We start from the raw sequence: 21,093 nt of genomic DNA on the forward strand, positions 1-21,093 counted from the left end.
ATATCATTACTTATCATCATGAAAGCATGTGTTTGGTGAACTCTTAGGACATTTCTTAACCTTTTCAAGAGAATGGGCTTTTTAACACTAACAAGGGCAAATGCCTCATGAGGTTCCAAAACATCAAGGGAATTCAGTCTATCTGGGGCCATCTGGGGCAATATGCTTTTTACATTAGCTCACTCAAACACGGCCTTTGAATACATCTTTATAAAAATAGCAGCATATTGTAGCCTTCCATTAAGTTACTTTCAATAGAAAAAGAACATAATTTTAACCTCACTTATTTTGTTTATCCTATTAGCATATGATATTCATATTGGAGGGACACTCTCACCTTGAAATCATATTTCTTTTTGTTTATGTCTTTCATGATCTAAAATTTGATGCTAAACTTAATTTAATGATAGGAAAAGAAGGGGAAGATACTTATGTACAGATTCAATAAAATATTTGAACTAAATTCACAAATAACCTGTAATATTTTGCCCATCTCTTCACATTTGAAACATGTGCATTTTGCTATATGCAAACAGCCAATCTGTTGTAATGTGTGCGTGTTGTTATGGTATATATGTACATATACAATTCATATGACCACTGTCATTGCAGTCTTAAGCAGAGTTAAACTCTAGGTTTAGAAATATGTGACACTGCTTAGGATGACCCAGTATTTTAAACATATGGATGTAGGGCAGAGTATGCAAATGTTTCTCTATCCACCATGATTCTAATCCACATATTTTGATGAATTTGCAGAAAAGCCCAGAAACAAAGTGAATATTTAGCCAAGAATTCTGATGATATTGTGATTTATGCCCTAGCAACTTGATATGAAGAAATCCTAAACATGTATGATTATCATAGCCTAGTAACCAGAGCATAGCCCACTGTGAATGTGATCACAAGGAATGCTCTCTCCTCAAATTTGAATGGCCAGTCAATATAATATAATCTGTTCCCATTCATGAGATATGATAGGACTACCACGGGTGTGGGGGTGATTTTGCACCCCCCCATGAGACTGGATGGAATGCGCCTGGGGACATGTGACCCCACATGTCCCCCAGGGCAGTACGCCCCTGCAGAGACCTAGATATCATGAAGTTGAAGGGGGTGGCTATGGTGCTGACTCCATAGACTCCCTCACAAAAGCTGCCAACTGGACCATGTAGAGACCTCAGATGGACTCCTGTGTGCCTAACAAGAAGCCTTTCAATTCTTGTTGCAAGCATTCCTTTATGTTTTCTAGTCTGCTGCAGGTGGTGATCCAACAGAGACACCTCCGGCTATAATCTAAGACCCATAATAATCCTAAATTTGGAAATTTAGGAAATAATCCTAAATTTGGAAATAACGAACTGTTTGTATTTGAATATAGAAGGGTATAGTTTGGGTATAGAAGCAGATGCTTAAAGCTGTCTGTAGAGCTGATAACACTCTTCATCCAAATGATGGAGGCTCATCAGCTCCGACAAACTTTGGGGTGCCAGGCCTTCTGCCGCAGAACTGAAGGGCCATAGGTTTACAGTGCAAACAATTCCTGAAGCTTCTGCAGGGTGAAATCTGTTCTGATGAATACATGGTAGAGAGCTTGCCGCTGTGCAGAGGGAGGGGGAGACTCGGTGGGGGAACATGTAGAACAGATTGGGGGGCACAGTGGGAGGGATGGAAAGATCTGTATGCAAAGCAATGTGAGGGGTGTTGAAGGAGGAACAGGCGGCCAGGAAAGGGTCCCAGTTGCCTTAAGCATCAAAATGCTGCTTTTTAGCAATGGAAACATATACTAGTCAATTTCAGGAACTATAGCTCCTGTCTCTGTCTCTGTCGATGTCCTCTGGCTTCTGGCAGTTTTGTCACAGATTGGTATGTGCCTGTGTGGCATGTAATTGGATATCTGTACTTGTGGAGTGGTTCAAGTGATTGTCTGTAGTGGTTCAAGTGATTGTCTGCATAAAAGCTGCCTGGGTAATTAACTGAGAGTAGTTAGATCATAGAATTTGGTTTAGGATAGTGTAAATAATTAGAATATATTAGTTAGTAGTTAATTTTAGTGGTTATTGGGACACAGATAGTTAGATATTTAAGCTAAGCTAGTTAGGTGGATCTAAGTTAATGTAGTTGTTAGTGTTTTATTCTTAGGCCCAAAGTTGATGCGAAATAGGTGACTGAGTGGCAGACAGCCACCTATTCCAGCATATGAACCGGCTTTTTTGGGAGTTTTTGCTACTAGCTAATATGTGGTGCTACTGCCTGTGCATGCCTATATATTTACATTTGTACTCCTTTGTATGGTGATACTATCTGTCTATTGAATCAATTCTTAATTTTTGGTAAACTGGATTTAACTAGTTTAATTGTATTTCTGTTTTATATGTTCTATTATTACTGAATTGTATGGATTTTTATTGCTATTGTATTATATTGCTATTTATTGTATTATAATGCTATGTCTATGTTGCTATATCCATGATAGGTCTATGATGTTATGATGCTATGTTTATCTGAACCTATGTTTACTGATTTTAATAAACTATCAATAAACTATGTTTATGTTTATTGATGGTTGTTGTATGATGTTATGATTTATGATGCTATGTTATGTTTATTGACCCTATGTTTATTGATGTGTTTATTGATGGTGGTTGCACAATGTTATATTTATTGATGTTGTTATTATGTTGTTGTGCACCACACTGAGCCTTTTTGGGGAGGGTGGTATATAAATTAAGTATACTATAATATACCACTATTACTATGTTCTGCTGCACAGGTCACTGCCATAAATAATGACTTCTCTCCCCTCCCCCTTATCTCCAGTCTATGTAGACACTAATCTGAGGGAACATGGATGGGGGCATGTGCTCTCACAAAGCCCTCCTTTCCTATGGTCACACTCATAAAGTGTCTTGTGTGTAGCACTTGTTCAGGCCACGGGAAAGGGAGAATGACACTTGAGGGCTATCATCTCACGTAAGTATCACACCACCATTTAAATCATAAAAAAATAAACCCTTCATTTTCCCTCTGCTCGCATTAGTATCTCCTTAAGGAACAGTTCAGTGTGGTGCAGAAATCCCCTGCTCTGCCTCGTGGGGGTCTGTTCCATCCCTCCTTCCCTTTCCTAGGTGCTGGCAAGTCTGTCCTTTGCCCCAGTCTCTTGATGCCCAATAGCTTTTCAGCCCACACATTGCTGGGGGGAAGGCTGTCCCTGCCTGGAAAGCCCTCCTCGCCAATCTTTCACATGCCCCACCCTCCTCTTTCTCACTTTCCATATTCCTATCCTCTCCACACTGCACCATCTCCCTGCTCTCACTCTTTCCATCTTTCCACCACCCTCCACCATGCCTCTCTCACCACTCTCCTTGAGGTTCCCAAAGATCCTTCCTTTATCCCTTTGCTGCCTCCCTGGGCCAATCTGAGCCCTTTCAGCCAAACCATGCCCTCCTCCCTTTTTCCCGCCCGAGCCCACCCCACATCAGGTGTAACTGCCACCCTCTCAGCATCGCTTCCTCTTGGGAGGCTGACCCGGGCTGGCAGCTGCCCATTGCTGTGGCCTCAGGAGCCTGTTTAGCCGGCCGCGTCTCTCCCGGCCCCCCGGGCTGTCCCCAGCTCGGCAGAGGGGCCATGGGTGGCTCCTGATTTTGGTGCCAGCCCTGCCTGCCCCCACAGGGCTGGCTTCATCAGATCATCTGTTTTAGACCCGCCCCCTCAGCACAAGGAGGTAGGGATTGCCCAAGTCTGGGGAGGGGGCTTCCCCTAACCTCAGACACTCAGCTATGCTTATGTTGCACCACCACTAGCCACTGTGTCACTCCAAGCCTTAGGAAGGTGCTGCCAGGGACATCCTTAGGAAAAAAATGAATCATTCAATTAGATACATTGACTCAAAGCTTTGTATTGTTATACCAAACTACCGAATTTATTTGTTGTGCTGACTTTCTGCTGCTAATATTTGTTTCCCCACCCCAGTCTTTGGGTTTTAAAACCCTTCTGTACAATGATGTAATAAGGCAGTGTGGGATTGTACAATCCATGAGAAGCCTGTTGCCAAACCAACCTATAATGGATCAAGGGGATCCTGTTTGGAAGACAGTGGAATCTCTACCATCTCAGCCAACCCTTCAGGTGCCTAGCAGTGACGTACCAAAATGGAGAGTCTATTCCTTGCATTGGCTCAGTGCACCTTGAGGAAGAAAGAACTATGTCTAAACGTGTCTCCCTCCAAATCAACTTGACAATGCTTCTTTCATACCCTTCCTGGCATGAATAAGTCAACACAAAGACCTTGCCCTGGAGAGAGATCCCATCTCCAGCCCTGGACCATATACCCCTGAGAAGAGGAAAGTATGTAAAGTTTTAATATTATAATATAATCTATATTTAGTAAGGATTGTTAAATTGTCATATATTTATGTTGTGCAACAGCTTAATTATTGATGTATATGTCAGTGACCTTTGGTTGGAAATAAATTTATTTGGGAAAAAAAAGAAGAGGATGGATGTGTCAACGTGCTTACCTGCCCAGTGTTGTACTGATCCGATGCTTTGTCCTATGACTAATATCTTTAATGATCATTTTATTTGCAATATCATTGTTTTACAGCTGTAATTTCATCAGCTAACATCCCCCTTGGAGGCACTCTCAAGCCTGGAACATCAGGCTGATGTCTCAAACCATTAGACCAATGACCCAACTACTAAGGTTGTTGCCTGTCTCTTTTCTTCCCTAGGAAAGACAGGAACTCTCTTTGTTCTTGGGAGATTAAGGATCATTCTGTATAGCCCCGAGGATCCATTTTTCCCTATAAGAAGCCCACTCTCCCAATAAACATTGTTGAGTATCTGTGGACATCTGTCTCTGTGATACTGTTCCATGGCACTGTTCCTCCAGAGCTAAGCGCGAGTTGCTCAGTTCTGTTCATCAGACCATTCTACTCCAAGATCTAGTGACAATAACTTTTATTGCCCTCCCCATATATTCCTCATCTATTCCAGATCTATCGCCTCAGAACTGTTTATATCCTATGACTGTGTTCATATTCTGCTGCTGTGATTTTTTGTGTGCTTGTGTATACACATTATCTCATAATAAAAATTGCTACCCTTTATTTGCTCTCCTGGGAGTTTCTTGTGAAAGCTGACTCTTGTATACTTAGGCAATCAAGATTCCAAGCTTGCCCGACCTTTTGCTAGCTAAGAGTCTGCTCCTGCTAATTCCTCATTCTAAAAGGGAAAGACTTTTCACCGCTTCAGGTAACAAGCCCTCTCTGGCACTTCCCTTGTATCTTAATTTGACTACAAGCCACACTCCCTATGATTTATGCGTTTACTTGGCAAAATCTGGAGATTTAAATCTTCATGAAAAATGAAATATCTTACAGGCAGACTTAGCATTCCCCTGTGGCTGAGGAAATTTCCTCAGCCAGAGAGAGAATTCTTTTTTTTACTGTTGTAAAAGGAAAATGAGAACCTTATTATATAACCGACGGTCTTTATAACCCTGTCGGCTTTCATGAAGATTCATTTTTTGAAATGACGTCATTACTTCCACAGCGAGGACAACTACATACACTCTGCATAAGATAGTGATTCATTATTAGGATGGCAGCAAAATGGCAACATATTACTTATGCAGCTTTGAGAGTTAGCTCACATATTCTGCTAGGATTTCTGCAATTGTACATAAGTGAGTCCTGGAGCTTTCCCCCCCTGCCAAATGACTGAACTCATTGCTTATCAAGGGGAGTAAAACAGAAAAATTGCATCATAAGTAGCACTTACATTTTTTAGACTATGTGCAGTTAGATCATGCCATCTGTAGAAAACAGGAACGAAGATGTTCTTGCTAGTAATGCAAGAACTTTTCTAGGTACTAGCCCCTAAACTACACTTACAGTTCAATCTAAGGAAAATTACACCTTTTTAAGACCACTAACTTCAATGTACTGAGAAGGATGCAACTCTATTTAGGATTACACTGTTGGAAAACTACTTTATTATAAGAGTGATTTTTTTTTTTTAAAAAAAGCAGACCTACAATGAAAAGATGTCTGACTTTCATCCTCTCAGCATTCTTTGATCTCCATAGTCAGCATCCCAATTCCCCCAAAGTAACATACACTTTACAGTAATAAGCAAATGGATGTAAGTCTGCTAAGAGCAAATAATGGGCTTCAGGAAAAAGAAAGCTCTTACATTTTTAGAACTCATTTTACAAAAAAAAAAAACCCAGCACAGAAGTTTTCTGATTAAAATGAATGGCTGTTTTCAATTGGTCTCTCTAGTAACAGGACTACACCATTGGATTTCAGAACCAGCCTGCAAATTTTGAACATTTATTTTCCTAAAAATCTAAGGCCCTTTCTGCATGGGCCATATACGGCGCCCTGGGGACGGCAAAAACGCCGTCCCCAGGGAGCCGTTCGCACAGGGGGCGCAGCTACTTCGCAGCCGCGCCACCTGAGCGACGCGAAGCCGCCGTTTTCCAACCTCACTTCCCCAGCGAGGTTTTCGGAAAATGGCGGCTTCGAGCCGCTGCCGTGCGAACAGCAGCAGCTCGAAAGCGACCTCCCCCCTTTCGCCCTCTACCTACCGTGTCTGTGGCCATCTGGCATGTCGCCAAGGCCTGGGGACATGCCCCCCTGCCCTGCAACGCCAGAGCACTCGTGCAGGGCAGGGGAAGCGTGTCCCCAGGCTTCGGCGACGTGCCGGACGGCCACAGACACGACAGGTCGGCAGGGTGATGGCGCTCCGCGGCATTGTCTTCCCAGCTCTTTCTGGGACCGTTCGTGCGAACAGTCCCGGGGGGTTGGGTCGACGTTGTATATGCCGATCCAACCCCAATCGTGGCCGTGCGGAAATGGTCTAAGCTTCTTGTCATTTTCTCAAACCAATTCTTTTTTGTGGAAAACCCAGCCATGCTATCTTGCTACCTGTTGTATTATTTAATCTAAAAGGGATTCCATTAAATATTCCCAGTAAACTGCAAACTAATCTAAATGTGCCAGTCAGTTAGCTCCTTTAACTTTATTTTAATGTTTGCCTCTGGTTTTTTTCTTTCTAACCTGTATTGGGAAGCAAGCAAAATATAGGAAAATAGGGGGTTTTTTTTAGTTTTTGCTGTCAAGTCATAGCTGACTTATGGTGACCCCATAAGGTTTTCAAGACAAGAGACACTCAGAGGTAGTTTGCCATTGCCTGCCACCATGTTATGCCCCTGGTATTCCTTGGAATTCTCCCATCCAAATATTTGCCAGGATATAGGCTGAGAGTGGCCCAAGTGGCTCAAGATCACCCAGCAAGTTTCCATGGGACAGAGGGGATTTGAACCAGTTTCCCAGATCTTAGGCTGACCCCTTAACCATTAAACCACGCAGGCTCTCAGTTATGGGTTAATTGTATACTTGTTTAATATAGAGAAGAAGGTAACACATTCATTTTTTTCCTACTTAGAAAATAATATCACAGAGACAGTCTGTCCTGACTGTCCCATCAAACAAAGAAGCTTGTTTCGAGGGTACTTCAAAGAGGATTTTTTCAGTTGCAAGCCCATGATTATGAAGCCACCTGCTCAGGGAAATGTACCAGGACTACCTAATTTCAGACTGTAGGAGGCAATTGAAGATGATTTTATTTAAGGCCTCATTCGATTCATTTACTAGTAACTCCAAACGGTGACTTTAAATGTTGGCTTTTAATGGATTTTATGCATTGCCTCTATGCTAAACTGCCTTGAGCTCCTTAGGAGGAGAAAGACAGCTAATAAATAAGTAGGGAGAAAAGAAAGTACAATACACTTGATGCAGATGCAAGATAAATCCAGCTCTATAGTAGAGAGCATGGTATAGTGCAGTGGTGGCGAACCTTTGGCACTCCAGATGTTATGGACTACAATTCCCATCAGCCCCTGCCAGCATGGCCAATTGACCATGCTGGCAGGGGCTGATGGGAATTGTAGTCCATAACATCTGGAGTGCCAAAGGTTCGCCACCACGGGTATAGTGGTTAAGAGCAAATACCTTAGATTTGGACAATGGGGTTCAATTCTTCATTCCTCCACCTGAAGCCAACTGGGTGACCTTGGACCAGACACCATTCCCTGAGTTCCCTCAGAACTCAGCCCACATGGAGACACATCTGAACGTTTCTTGCATTGAAAACCCTACAGGTTTGCCATAAGTAAACTGTGACTTAACAACACTTTCCACCACACAGATAACTTGGAGCAAAGTACAATGCCAATCAATAACTGATGCAACAAAAAGGTACAAGTGGGCGCATCTGATACTAAATTGAAACATAGTTTAAAAATCACAACATCTATTCATCAGTACACTCACACAGAAATATATTTGAAGGTGCAAAGTTGTATTTTTCATTTACAGAAATGTAGTTGGGGAATAGTATTTAGTTAGAGTACAGCAGACTCTCAATGTTCATGGTTGTTCTGTTCCTGGAATCACCATGAATGTGAAATCTATGAATACTGGATGTAGCCATCTGCTTCCAGGAACAGTCAGGAAGTTCAAAGTGGCTCTGGAAAGGGCACCAGCCCTCATGGAGAAAGACCCAGTCAAGGCAAGTCACATGTGGCGCCTGGCTTGGATTTAAGCATTGCTGAATGAGTTGTGTAGCAGTGACCATCTCACCTGCTTGGCTTGAAAAAGTCACCATGCTGCAAACAGGTGCTGCCACATGAATCACCTGAGTGGACAGATGATGTGGTAACCATTGTGTGTATTGTCTGGTTGGGTTTGAAGAAGACATCATACCACACAACCAGCATGCACACTTCTTCCCCATATAGAGACAATTCTAAAAAGCAGGCAATTGTGCAAAGGCAGGGTGTGGCAGCATTCTTGTTACTGCTCTTTCTCTTACAACATATAGAGAAGATATGTGCTCAGGACTAGATGCATCACGTGGATGGGCCACAGACCTGAAATTGTGAGTCAGGGATCCTCAAATGGTGAGGGTCTATTACAATATATATAGCTTCATAGAAGGGTCTTTAACAGGTGTTTCTCTACCCAATGGGTTCTTACTTCATTCTAGACCTTACACATCTGATGGAAGTTGTCAGAAAAAGATAGTGTATGTACACGAAGCCCATGATTATAAGGCATTTATACTCCCATCTTTACACTGAGCACCAGATTTTTCATTAGGGTTAAGCATGGGGACAATGAAGCTTGTATAACCATTCAATAATCAATGCACAGAGACACTATCCTACCTTTTTAAGAACAACTAAACTGACAGTACGCTAGAAATTCAAACAAACAATGGGCTCATACTCTGCCCCTGTGTTTACAAAGCTCATGCAATGTTTTTCTTTCTTTGTTGAAAACATGGTAGTCCATACACATAACAGGACAGATCAGAATGCAAACTTCAGTTAACAGACAGCAACAAAAGGTTAAAAAAAAATAACTGGTCTGTATAATCCACACCTCCAATCCTTTGTCCACATATTCCTCCATGGACATTTTTTCACATATATCACAACTAGGATTATGAGGGATGCATATTCTTGTTTTAAAGTGTATTGTGGATTAATTTTGGTTAAATGAATTGTGGCTAGCAATCAAAGACCTATGGCCTTTTCTGAACTCTTGTCTGTGTTGTAGATTTCACTATTTTACTGTTTCTGCTAACAAACTAGCCCATTGTATCAGGAAGGAATTGCTTGTTCGCAGTGTTCAATTAAGAAAGCTGCCTTGAAACACTCTCTGTTCCACTTTAACTGCAGAGAGACAGGAAGACACAAACTACAAATGGCTGAAAATAGGCTAATGAAAGTTGTCTTGATGTCCAGGACAATGCCCTCTTCCAGTAAAAGCCCAAAAGGCTTTTTAAAATATTAAGATCATTTTGGAACAGTAGAGTGTTTAGCACAAATGACTAAAAACCAATTTCATAGTAATTAGTCAGAGTCCCCCTCCCCTTATTTTAAACTTCAAGGATATATTGAAGCACTACAAAGAATTCTAAACTTGTTATTAAACACATGAGCAAATTCATACAATACATTTGACTCAAGTGTGTTACACACTGCGTCCAGTGAGAAGGGAATGTTTAGTGGAGTATATATTGTCCATATCCCAGGGTGGGGTTCTCATATATAGACCTTTCCACAGCTGCAGGGAACTAAAAAATGCAGCATTCAGACTTGTTTTAAAGAGCACGAAAGACACTGTCAGCTTAACTATCCCGAAAAATCTTCAGTAGCAGAACATGATCTAAACAAAACTGGACATAACATTTTATTTGAAAACACTGAAATTCTGGACAACTTGCATGGTTACTATGTCAGACTACACAGGGAGGCTATTGAAATCCACAAACACCAAGACAACTTCAAAAAGAAGGAAGAGACTTTAAGAATTAATAAAACTTGGCTACCAGTACTTTAAAACACCATAATCTAAGGCCAAGGGCATACTAGGTTCATGGACAATGAACTCCACCCAGAAACAGGATCTGCATCAGAGGCGTGGTGCCAACAGGGCAGGGTGGGGCGCGATGCCCCAGGCAGAGCTGCGGCGGAGGCATGGCCAGGCCTCAGAGGGGGCATGGCAGGGGCGTTCCGGGTGTGTTCCGGGGTGTTCCGAGGTGGGGGACACTGTGGCAGGGACGCAGCACTCATGCATGCCCCGGGCAGAGTTTTCCTTCGCTCCACCTCTCATCTGCATTCATTAATACTGTTGCTACTGCAGGGAATGCAAATGTGAATACGAATGTAAATGGACTGAAAACCCCACCAGCAAAACAATGCAGTCAACCACACAATTGCATAGTAAGTTCCACCCAAACACTTACTGATTGGTTCCCCACCCTGGGACATGGACAATATATACCCCACTAAACATTCCCTTCTCACTGGACACAGTGTGTAACACACTTCTCTCTGTGATACACCTCTGAAGATGTCAGCCACAGATGCAGGTGAAACATTAGGAACAAGATGTACCAGATGGCCACGCAGCCCAAAAAGCCCACAACAACCAGTTGAGTCTGGCCGTGAAAGCTTGCATGTTGTCCTAGATTTGGCAATATGGAACAACTTCACAGACTGCTTCCTATTAATGATCCACACTCTCCCGATGTCACCATAAACTGAAAAATGGCCCATAAATTGTGTAGAAGCTACACTGGTAGCCCTTCAAAATCTTTTCAGATCTTACTTTTCTTTTGATAAACCCAAAGACCATTTTCAGCATCTTCTATTCCCTCTGAACACACTGTCCCTGGTTGAATTCCACAAATGACAGATATCGTCTATGTGTGTATGAAATTCATATATCCTTGAACATTACCGCCACCAAGTCTTGTAATGTCTCCGTGTTCCTCCTGATGAAAATGTGCACCATCCTCTTTGTCACCCCTCAACGACAACTTCCCTTCATGCTCTAGTAATGTGCCTAGAATACTGCAACCTTTGTATCTCAACCCCTCATATCTGTCCAGAATACTACAGCCCAGTTCTACTGCATGCCACACTCTTTCTCCTAGGCATGGTTAACCACATAAACCGCACAACCCTTTGACAGCTATATTTACCGTGCATGAATTGCCAAGATACCAAAAATTTTATAAATAAGAGTTTAGCAAAACAAGACATACTAGACATAGGGTTCTTGTAGCTAATGAAATGTCTCACAGTGGGTTCTGGCCACTCAAGAAGTGCAGAAAATTTTCTTGCAATGTTGCTTCTTGCTCATTCAGCTCAAGAGGTAGATTTCAAATGAATTTACTACTTGCCTGACAAAGCCTTCTTTTATATTTATTCACCCGCCCCAAGATGCCCTTTACTCCAACATGGAAAAATAAAGCAGTCATAAAATCTTACTTTGGTGTTTTTCAATTCTGCTGCTCCCCAGATCTCTCACCTAAAAAGGAAAAAAAAATCAAAGAAATAATTCAGAATCTGCATAAGCATAATAAAATATCAAAAGTTTCCTATTTTACTATATCCTATGAAATCTTTAAAATACACGACATAATGATATTGTAGTTATGAAGTTTCCCTTCAGAGTCTGCTAGGAGGATACACCTCCATCTTGAAGTGTGAATTCCATTGTGGAATTCCTTTTAACAGCATCATGGGGTGGGGGGCAATTTTGGGCAAGACCACCACAATGTGGGTGGAGAAGGATGAACATGACACTGCACTGGGAAGATCACATTAGCAAAAAATGTTTCCCAGTACCATTTTAGATTAGAAAAACAGCATGCAGGGAAGCCCAACTTTCACCACACTGTAATAGTCCTGACCAGGGTTGGAGCCCCATTACATTGTTAAATGGAGTTTCCCTGTGGAAACTCACCCTACAAAATGGAGGGGCAACCCTGGAGCGAATTCAGGGACACCATTTAGTTTAACTTGGCCCAGGGATTTCACCAGTCACAGAATCTGCTCCTTCTACTCAGCCCCTCTAGCAGCAGTGGAAGGCCATTGCTTTTACATCCTGCATGTGAGCTCGCAAAGGCATCTGGTGGGCCACTGCGAGTAGCAGAGTGCTGGGCTAGATGGACTCTGGTCTGATCCAGCAGGCTCTTTCTTATGGTCTTAGGAGGTTATTTTGTACTGGGAAATACCTAGAATTCAAAGCTTCAAGGGAATAAATTAAACTATTGATAAAGCAAAATATTTTTTGGAAAAAAGTCTGACACAATGTTGCTACACGTTTCTACCACTTTATGTTCCGTTTTTGGCTTGGTGATCCTGCAGGCAAAAATGGTATCCATCGGTGTAGTTGCATATACATGATTGCTAAGATCAGAGGCACTTGCCAGGGGAAAATAGCTTGCATTAATCTGCCCAAACTACAAAAATGTGGTGGTAGCCCTGACTGTTATTCAAAACTGTTTCCTTGTTTCCTTTTTTTTTCAATTGCCTTTCAGATGCAGCAAAGCGATCAGAGTATTTGACACATTTTTTACTTAGAATTCACAAACTAGGCTCATTTTTTTCTTTCACCGTAGTACACACCTTCTGATACAAAAGATTGCCCCTAACTCAATGCAGACCATATAGTGAAATAAACTTGTCAGGCTTAAAAGGTGAATGCAAGCAAGTTTCCCAGAAAGAACATAAGGAACAAGAAGTCACATGTTTTGACTTTGTTTACTACCCCCTTAAAATCTGCAGCTTTTGTTTAAACTCTTTCTAAAACTTGGGAAAGAAGGGGCTGTCACTCACTGGCCGATGCTTTGGAACAGCAGAAGTAGAGTGAACATCTCTAGACAAAGAGACTTTCTCCGCCTGCATGATATGAGAAATCTTCCCCTCTCCCTGCAAAGTCAAAAGTGTGTAATGGATGGCCTCATGTTCCTCTGAACACAAACAGAAGCTCCTCCTAAGAACCAGGACACAGGTGATCAGTCAAGGCAGGCATGGATTGCCTCTTTAATTATCTGGAACATTTCCCAGTGGGCAGATGTTCTAGAGGGCTGTCCCATACCTCCTTGAAAAAAGACCTCCCCTTCATGAGGAAGGGGAGGATGCCACAATTCTCATGCTTGGACTTTTTATTAATGGTAGAACCATAAGGATTTTTGCTAAGAGATGACAAGGGCCACTGCACAAATAAGATGGTTTTGGTGTGGCAGCAGAAGTTGCCATTGTGGTGGACTTGGATCTTCATGTGGTGGAGGTGGTAGCAGATACTCTTCCTTCCTTGTGTAGAGAACTGCAGGCTCAGCAACTCTTCCCTTATTGGCCTGCAGGATTATAAAACTGGATTCAAGGTGATGTCATGTGATGTGAGCTATTATAATTTCCCAAGCTCTCAGTGTGTCCAGTTTATGAGAATATTCTATTTGTAGCACCTAAAGCCTGGTACTCACATTGCTCCAGTGATATGAGAGCCACTGCTGCTTTCCAAACTACAAGCGTTACAGTTCAAGCTCCAGGCTTAATTGGAGGAAACCATGCTACAGATCCTTATGGTTCCACCATTAATCAAAAATAAAAAAGAAGTGATATTATGATATATAGACTGAGTGACCCAGCTTCTCTTAAGTAACTGAGAGTTTTGTGAGTGGCAAAGCTTTGGGAAGGAAGCCAGGTTGAAGCAAAGGCCCCTTCCGCTCATGCAAAATAATGCATTTTCAAACCACTTTCACAACTGTTTGCAAGTGGATTTTGCTATTCCACACAGCTTCAAAGAGCACTGAAAGCAGTTTGAAAGTGCATTATTCTGTATGTGCGGAATGAGCCTAAGTCACAGGTAGGTAAAGGCAAGATAATGATGAGAGGGAGGTATTTGCTGCAGAAGCCAAAGTAAGTCTATGGCCCCTTCCGCACACGCAGAATAATGCATTTTCAAACCACTTTCACAACTGTTTGCAAATGGATTTTGCTATTCCACACAGCTTCAAAGAGCACTGAAAGCAGTTTGAAAGTGCATTATTCTGCCTGTGCGGAAGGAGCCTATGACAGGCAGTAGCAGGGTTGAACACTACAGACACATTAATTCCAACCAAACATATATGGTCCATTCTGCACAGCACAAAAAAGACATCAGGAGAATGTCTTAAAAAGAGGTGACTTCTTTTTACTCTGCACATCCAAAATAAGACATCCTGAGGACATCTTTTAAAAAGCTGCCTCTCATGTTTATTCAAGACAGTACAGATGTCAGAGGAGAGAACAAGTTTTTCCCCCCACCCTGACTATTAAGCTCTCTGGTCAGTTTCCTCCTCAGTTTGCACCCAACATTTTGTGTGCTGCTGAAGGTATTCTCCCTGCCTCCATTTGATGAAGTTGCCCCAGCATGTTTTCTCTGCCGGCTTTTATCCTGGGCACCTTTTCAGCCCAAAGAGTGCATAGTTGCACTCAATTTTGGCAAGATATAGTTTTCCTTTTTCCTTTTTCTTTTTGGAGGTAGGGAGAATCCCTTCAGCAGTACACAAAATGTCAGGTGCAGCTGACGAGGAACTGACCAGAGAGCTTAATGGTCAGGCAGGAGACACCTCCTGAGGTCCTGAACTCCGAACAGTCATGCAGGAGACGTCTGGCAGCCAACCTGAAAGAAAAAAATTCTTTTTCAAGCATATTTAAAATAAGATGGGAATAAACTGTGTAGTTCCTCCTGAAGACACCTTTTTTGTGTCCTTGGGATATCTTATTTGTGCTGTGCAGAATAAACCTATGTCTCTCTCAGGGAGGACCAAGTCTTGTCACACAAACTGCCTGGCCTATTAAGTAGAGATGTGCATCCACATAGTAATGAAAATTAAAATTGTTAGGCCACAGTGGACAGGTTTGCAGGAATTTCTCAACACAGCCTTGCACTGTGGGGCACGTTCATTTAGAAAACTATCAACTATCAGGCAGCTAGTAATAGCAGCTGTTACATCTGCCAAGGTTTGTTTTTCCACTGAGATCTATAGGAAAGTACACTTTGCCTACTCTTACACTGTGGATGATTACAGGTTATATTCAGATATCCATTTTGTACTCTTGACTTTGAAGGGAAAGAAGGGGTTTACATATAATCCCCTAGGATTAAACACATAGGGGTGTTTGACTGACTGATAGTGGGTGACTACTTCCTTGCAAAAAGGCTGGGGTTTTGATTCCCTATTTAACCTTAGGCCCATTATGCAAGAGATATTTACCCCGTGGCTCTTTCCTTCAAAGTTGGTTTGCCTCTTTATTTTTGTGCAGAGTGGCAAAATGTCTGTCCAAGCCACCATCCCCCCCCCCCTTTTCTTTTCCCTGCAGGTTCCCATGAACAGGCTTCAAAAAAGTAACAATGAGACTTCTGGGGGGTGGGGGGGGGGGAGAGACCAGGAAGAGAAGAGAAAGAGGAGTGTTTTTGTAGTTTGCTTGTTTAGGTGTTCAATTGTCCCAGTGACAGACCACTGCTAGCAATTTTTTTAAAAAAATTAAAAGCACCCTGGCTCTCCTGAAATGGCTGCTGCAGAGTTTGAGGAAGTGCCGTAATGTTGGTCGAAGGAAGTGGGGAGCCAGAAAGATGAAGTAGGCAAACAGAAACAATTGTTTCTTTTGCTTTCCCTGTGCAGGCAGATTTTTAAAAAGTAGTTTGGACCTGCTCTTGGAAATCGCAGGGCTTACTGAATCAGTGGGATAGTGAGGGGGTTTTTTTTGGGGGTGGGGGGGTGGGGGGGAAGCTGTCCATAAATGAAACTCTGCCCAGAAGGACATGTAAGCTCACTGCAGGGCGTAACAGAAGTTCATAATAGACTTTAGAATCATAGAATCATAGCTTTGGAAGAGACCCCAAGGGCCATCAAGTCCTACCCCCTGCAATGCATGAACACATAATCAAAGGACTCCCAACAGATGGCCATCCGGCTTCTCTTTAAAAACCTCCACCACACTCTGAGGTAGTGCATTCCACTGTTGAACAGCCCTTACTTTCAGGAAGTTTTTTCTGATGTTTAGGTGAAATCTCTTTTCTTCCACCTTGAACCTATTACTCCTGGTCCTAGTCTTTGGAGCAGCAGAAAACCAGCTTGCTCCCTCACCAACATGACATCCCTTCAAATATCTAAACATGGCTATCATGTCACCTCTTAACCTTCTCTCCACCAAACTAAACATACCCAGCTCCCTAAGTCTCTCCTCATGGATTCCAGACCTTTTGCTATTTTGGTTGCCCTCCCCTGGACCTGTTCCAGCTTGCCAATATTCATCTTGAATTGCAGTGCCCAGAACTGTACACAGTATTCCAGGAGAGGTCTAACCAATGCAAAATAGAGAGATACAATTACATCCCTCGATCTAGACACTATACTCCTATTCATACAGCCCAAAATCGCATTGGCTTTCTTATCTGCCTTAATTTCTATGACTGAATAAGTTTACTTATTCCATTTAGAAAAAGTTTTTGCCCCCTCTCCAGAGATCCTGCCTAAAGCAGTTTACAAAATAAAACATTATTAAAATGTTACAAAATGCTGTTAATATAAGCTCAACATTTTAAAAAAAGAGCATGAAATTAGAGCATGAAAAACAGATAATTGGGCAGCTTAAAATGAATAGTTTTCAGGCTATAAACTCTGTATGCACATAGAGTTAAAATATTAGGTCCTTAATGAAAAGCCTGAGCAAACTAAAAGGTTTTAGCCTAGAAGACTATCATAGGCATCACACAAACCTTAAGAGGAAGTGCACTCTACAGGCAAGGTGCCATTACTGAAAAAGCCTTGTCTCTGGTTGCTGCCTTTGAAAGTGGGCCCTGTGAGGCAGATCTTCACTGTCAGGCTGGACAATGTGAGAAGATTGTGTCCTTCAAGCACCCTGGCACTCAGCTGTCCAGTGCTTTAAAGACAAGAATCAGCACTCTAAATTCTTCCAGAAACAAATGGGCAGTCAGTGCAGATTCTTCAGCACTGAGGCAATATGATCCTTGCATAGGAACCTGTCAACAGGCCAATTGCTGCATTTTGGATGTTGAACTTTGCAGACAGTTTACAAAAGCCACCGCACATAGATCACATTACAGTATATATGTAATCACAGCATGGATCGCAGCAAGATGATGCTTTGATTAGTTGCATGCTATAGACATGTGAACTGTTCATGTGACAAAAATGAGGCAATGATTCTCTCTTACATGTCATAATTAATCTTTCTTTAATCTTTTCCAGCCTCCCCCCCCCCCTCCACTTTATCCAAAACAGAAGTCCTTTGGTACAAATAAAAACATGCTTTAGATGAAATAATGAAATAGATCCTTTGAATGCAACAGAACAGTTCCTTAATTACCCAGTGTCACAATCATAACAGGCATTCTTCCAAAGGTAGTAGTTTAAAATGGCAGCATGGCTGCCATGGAAGCAATCTGCATAGTATTACCAATGTCTATCATTTTACTCGTAAAACCTGTCTGTCTTACTCACTGTCAAAGGAGGCTCACCAGATCAGAGGGTGCTTGCAAGCAGCCTTTTAGCCATGTAGAAAGACTGAAAGAACATGATTGCAGTCTTAGTCAGAACTCACTGTACGTACACTCAGATGATATAGTGAAAGCTTGTAACATTTCTGTCACACACAAATATTACAGGAGAGGGATTTAGTGAGTTGCAAATACTATGCTGTCAACCAAAACTCACCATAATAACAAAAAGGCATACAATTGCAGGAAACCTAAAACTAGACATTTCATGAAGTAGCTATAATGTACATATAGCTGATGGGAGAACTGTATCTCTTCTCCTTGACTGCGTCTTGCTACTGTTTGTGCATTCCACTTGCTCATGCAGCTGCCATGCTCTTGCTAGGCACATGGCAAAAACCACTGAAGAGTACCATCTCTTGGAAACACCTGCTCTAAGTTCCACCCAGATTCAGAGGGAAGCAATGAAGTTGCAAGGTGGCAAAAGCCCATGGCTGCTCTTCTGTCATAGAGGCTTATGTCTGCAAACTTAGCTTTGACTGACACTTTATTTCCTCTGTGCACCCCAATCTATTTTCTGGCTCACTAAGCTTATAAATCTCTGCATAAATTCTTCCTCTCAGCCTTTCATGTAATCCTATGAACACATTGTCTTCCTGTTTATTTCTTCAACCAGCAAGTGCCAGCTGTTGGGCCCTGGAAACAATTTTATTTATGTTGGGGGAGAGGAAGAATGTTGATGATCATGAAGCTGTGAACACTGCAAGATGTTGTGGTGGTGCAGAACAGTTCTGAGTGAGGATGTTTTACTTGGGTAAGAGAAATTGTTAGGGATTCTGTCAATCAGCATGCAGTCAAACTCCCTTTAAATCTATTCACTGAGGAGAGATGGAACAGTTATGCACACAGCCTGAAAAGCAAATCCACTTTTGATTGTAATGCTTATTGCTTAAGGGGTTCTTGCTAACAACATAATGCTGAAAATAAATTCATTTTTCTTAATATATTCTGTCACATTGAAACCACATATTAATCCTTTTCTTTAAAAAGGTGAAAGACATAAATCTCTTTACATAGCACCTTCTCTTCGTTCAATCATTTTGAACTCGCCCCCCCCCCCAAAAGAAAATATATTGTTTAAAGTGTAGTAGCTAATGGATTTAAACTAGACTTGCCAGTCTCCAGGTGGTGTCTGGAGAATTACAACTGCCCTCCAGGTAACAGAGAATAGTTCCCCTGAACAAAATACTGTTTGCTTTGGAAAGCAGACTCTATGGCATTATGCTCACTGTGTTCCCTGCCTTCCCTAAGCGCTGTTCTCTCCAAGCTTAGCCCTCCAAGCTTAGCCCTCCAAATATCCAGGAATTTCTGAACACAGAGCTAGTAACCCTAACAGTGCAATGTAATTTATAAAGGTAAGGACAATTAAAATATTCAGATATGCCCCAATCTAGCAAGAGGGAGAAACACATGAGCATCATTTCTGTGTGGTGATTTGTCTTGGACTGGAATGAACACGTACACTAGAAACAGATGCAACAGAACGTTTCATGAGCACTTGGATATGCAGTGTCCAAATGTTGTACCCATTTAGGTAACACAAGTAGCACTGAGGAATACAGTATAAAGTATATCATCAATAATTGTCTTAGGCTGAACACTGAACACATACACCTGTTTTGTACTCCTAGTCCAGTCCTGACACTGCAGCAGCCTTATCAAACAAGTATGCAATATTTTTAGTTATCAGTGTAGAATCTGAGAACTCTGTATCCACAGCAGGAACCAGAGCTTTAAACTCTCACAACTCCTTCAGAGATGAGTCAGACTCAAGTATCCCATACCATAGTGACTCTCCTTATTCTGCACAATCTGCTCCCCAATGTGCCTGATATGAAAAATAATGCCAGGAGTGATGAATAAAAATCACCTTCTTGTCATTCTTACACACAATTTTATTGGCCTCAGATTAGGGATAAACTAATCAACAGGACTAGTTAATAGAAAGCCATTTTAAGACTGAATCCCATGGTATTTTTTTTCAGAGGTGTAATTAGAAGATTTATTTATTTAATTTCAAATGTATGCCCTTCTCTCTTGACAAGCAAGGCTCAAAGTCACTTACAACAAAGTAAAATACAATTCAGTAGACATTCTTAAAAGCAACAACAATAATAAATATATAAAAATAACACCATTTAAAATCAACTATATGAATCTCTCACTGAAACATAGGCTCATTCCGCACATACAGAATAATGCACTTTCAAACTGCTTTCAATGCTCTTTGAAGCTGTGCGGAATGGCAAAATCCACTTGCAAACAGCTGTGAAAGTGGTTTGAAAAAGCATTATTTTGCGTGTGCGGAAGGGGCCCTAGCTACATTCAACTACCCAACAGTAAAATGATCCGGTGGAAACAATACAAGAATTGCAAAACACATACAATGACTAATTAAAAGCCTAATTAAAGAGCTGTGTTGTGCAAGTCCTAAGGAAGTTAACAAGGTCCCACAGGGCCTATGTGCCCTCTCATAAAACATTCTACCAGGGCAGAGCCACCACATACAAAGCTCTTGCCCTAGTAGATGAGAGGTGAGACACACCATCAAAAGAGTGAATAATGAAGAGTAAAAAATGTAGTGAAAAAAATGTGAAAAATGTAGTGAAAAAATGTAGAAAATCATAGTGGTAGTCCTTCAAGTATGAGAGTCCTAGACAATTTAGGGTACCATCTCTTGGAAACACCTGCTCTACTACTGAGGAGGTCGGTGGCAGTGGCCTCCTTGAGGTTCCATCCTGTGTTTTTTTGTGCCTTTTGTCCTCCGTCTGTTGCTACTCCTGCTTCTCTGCGCCCCACGCTGCTTTCTTGGCACCTTACGCAGTTTGCGCTGTTTACGTTGTGCTCTCTACTCGGCTGGTTTCAGCCCTTACTGGCAGCGCCCAGCTTCCTCATCGATAGAGTGTGCTCTAGGGGGTTGGTGGCAGAAACCCCCGGGGGGGTGGTCGGTGGCAGAGATCACCCCATGCTGGGCGCAGACCTGGGCAGGTCCGGCTACGAAGAACTCTTGCGGTAGGCCGAAGACCCTAAGCGTGTCCGGGGAGCCCCATGATTATAGGAGAGACCCTGAGCAGAGCTACACTCAAAAGCGGCGGTTGGAGTGATGCAGCGAGAGGCTTACAGGAAGAAATGCTCGACTCTCACCGTGGCTGTGAAC

General features: G+C 42.1%; 1 protein-coding gene across 35 annotated transcripts in view; it reads right to left on the reverse strand.

Moving 5' to 3' along the window:
• The window catches only part of PTPRD (protein tyrosine phosphatase receptor type D), a 1,487,793-nt gene that overhangs the window by 582,700 nt on the left and 884,000 nt on the right, over window positions 1-21,093 (reverse strand). For all 35 annotated transcript variants that reach the window (XM_048502785.1, XM_048502811.1, XM_048502810.1 and 32 more), the window contains one exon: window positions 11,855-11,894. The gene's annotated coding sequence lies outside the window, so the exon portion shown is untranslated. The remainder of the gene's footprint in view (window positions 1-11,854; window positions 11,895-21,093) is intronic.

Source organism: Sphaerodactylus townsendi, linkage group LG07 (genome assembly GCF_021028975.2).
Source record: "Sphaerodactylus townsendi isolate TG3544 linkage group LG07, MPM_Stown_v2.3, whole genome shotgun sequence".
Classification (NCBI taxonomy): Eukaryota; Metazoa; Chordata; class Lepidosauria; order Squamata; family Sphaerodactylidae; genus Sphaerodactylus; species Sphaerodactylus townsendi.